Genomic DNA, 2,043 nt, shown 5'->3' on the forward strand with positions numbered 1-2,043 from the left:
AACTCTCCAACAGCTGTCATTGGGTAAACCCACAAGTCACCAACAGGAGCTAATTCTACACAACAAAAATCTTAATATTTGCACTTAAAATTTGTTTTTCTTAACCCCATGGACTGTAGCCTTCCAGGCTACTCTGTCCGTGGGATTTCCTAGGCAAGAATACTGGAGTGGGATGCCATTTCCTCCTCCAGGGGAATCTCCCCCACTCAGGGATTGAACCCGCACCTCCTGTGTCTCCTGCATTGCCAGCAGATTTTTTACCTGCTGAGCCATCAGGAAAGCCCCTCTTATTTAATGCTTCTTCCAAAAAAAGGAATAGTTTTTAAAATTCACTTTAAAAAATTATACCTATGTTAAATATATCACTCAGATTCACAAAGTAAAATCAAGGAATCCAGAGTTCGCAAACTGATAAGTACAAAGCACATTGGTTGCTTATCCAGAGGATGTTGAGGGAGAAATAGGTATTGCCTGTCCATGAGTATCATATCACAAACCTAACCCCTATACACCTTCATCTGTCATAATGCAAATCCAAGTTTTGATTCTGAAAGCCACAAAAATATTCCATGGAGTTGTGTCTAGGGAAAAAACAAAACAAAACGGTTTTATTCATCCATTTAAAAGTGTTATTCCTTGTTTATCTGCCTTGTCATAGACTATTCAGACTTGTCATAGACTATAGACTTCTCCAAGGAGAAGCCAGAACGAGAAAGACAAGACCTCTGCTCTTCTTAACCTAAGGTAAGGAAAAGAAGTGTGTCTGGAAAAGGACCTGTATTTGATCTTTCATCCTGTGAAGCAGGTCATGTAGTTATTTCTAATCCTAGTTTACCCATCAGGCATCCAAAACTCTGGGAAGAAGAACCACTTGTTCTCCAACTCTATCATTACTCAGAATAACTTCTATTTGAATAAAATTTATCAGTTTTATTGTATATGCCCTGTAAGTGGCCAAGTTTAAAACTAGATGATGTGTAAATGTACTTACTATGAAAGAACCCATAGAATTTAAGATCTAGATAGAAATTTACTTACAGAATATTCTTATTACTTTACAGATGAGGAAACTGAGAGCCAAGAATGTGATAAAACTATACAGCTACTTGCAAGTAAAATATAAGAAGATCTCCTGAATATATTAGTGCTTTTTCCAGAAATCTATATTATACCCCTAAGTTTTAACACTTTCATCAATACTAGGATACTTTCTAAGATGACAAGTCATCATTTGTGTCCTCTCTGGAGAATACTGCTTTTCATAAAGTCTAAAATAGCCTAGAATCTCCTTTGAAAACAAAATTAAATTCATTAAATGGAAGTAATGTGTTTCTTTAGGTAAAAGAAAACACCAATGACAAAATCATTTCACTTGCACTGAGAGAAAGAAAATATTACTCAAGTTGCAATTACCTGTGAAGAACAGTGATTCCCTAGCTAGCACTTTTGGGGAAATTGATTGCTTCTTTATGCCCTTTGTTTATTCATTTTCTTAGACTTAATGGCTGACAAGTGACCATTTCATTATTATAAGATACCTCTTCTCTTTTCCAGAGTTGATTCCACTCTTCTTTTGTGCTTAACAGTAGCAACAGTGTGCAGACTATTTATTTCAAGTACTTAGATGTACAATACCTTAATCTTCAAGTCCAAAGTGGCTTTGTGGTTGGTTTCCTGACAGCATTGCAGTTTCTCAAACATTTTACTGTTTGTAAGAGATCATGTACTTTTGTTGAAATGCACATCACATCTATTTGCCTTGTTTTCTCCCAGTGGTAAATAAAGAACATATTTGTCCTCACAGATCAAGAAAAGGAGAGGAGAGTCATGGTAATGTACACTTTTGATTTATGGACCAAGGAACTTTCACCTACATAATAATATTTTGGTCTGGGGAAGACTCCTGTTAATAAGTCTTCCTTTTGCCTGGACCTAGGTTAACCTATACAAATATCAATTTACTTACCTGTGCAGAATGGAAGCTACTCAAGAATTTTTTAAATGATACAGTACTTAAGATCATAGATGTTGAAATAAGAAAAC

General features: G+C 35.6%; 1 long non-coding RNA gene across 1 annotated transcript; it reads left to right on the forward strand.

The window, feature by feature from the left end:
* The first annotated feature begins 656 nt into the window (after positions 1-656).
* Positions 657-1,316, forward strand: LOC123328557. The gene is made up of 2 exons (XR_006543453.2): positions 657-744; positions 1,062-1,316. It is a non-coding gene; the product is annotated as an uncharacterized LOC123328557 (long non-coding RNA).
* The last annotated feature ends 727 nt before the right edge of the window (positions 1,317-2,043 follow it).

Source organism: Bubalus bubalis, chromosome 2 (genome assembly GCF_019923935.1).
Source record: "Bubalus bubalis isolate 160015118507 breed Murrah chromosome 2, NDDB_SH_1, whole genome shotgun sequence".
NCBI classification, from domain to species: domain Eukaryota; kingdom Metazoa; phylum Chordata; class Mammalia; order Artiodactyla; family Bovidae; genus Bubalus; species Bubalus bubalis.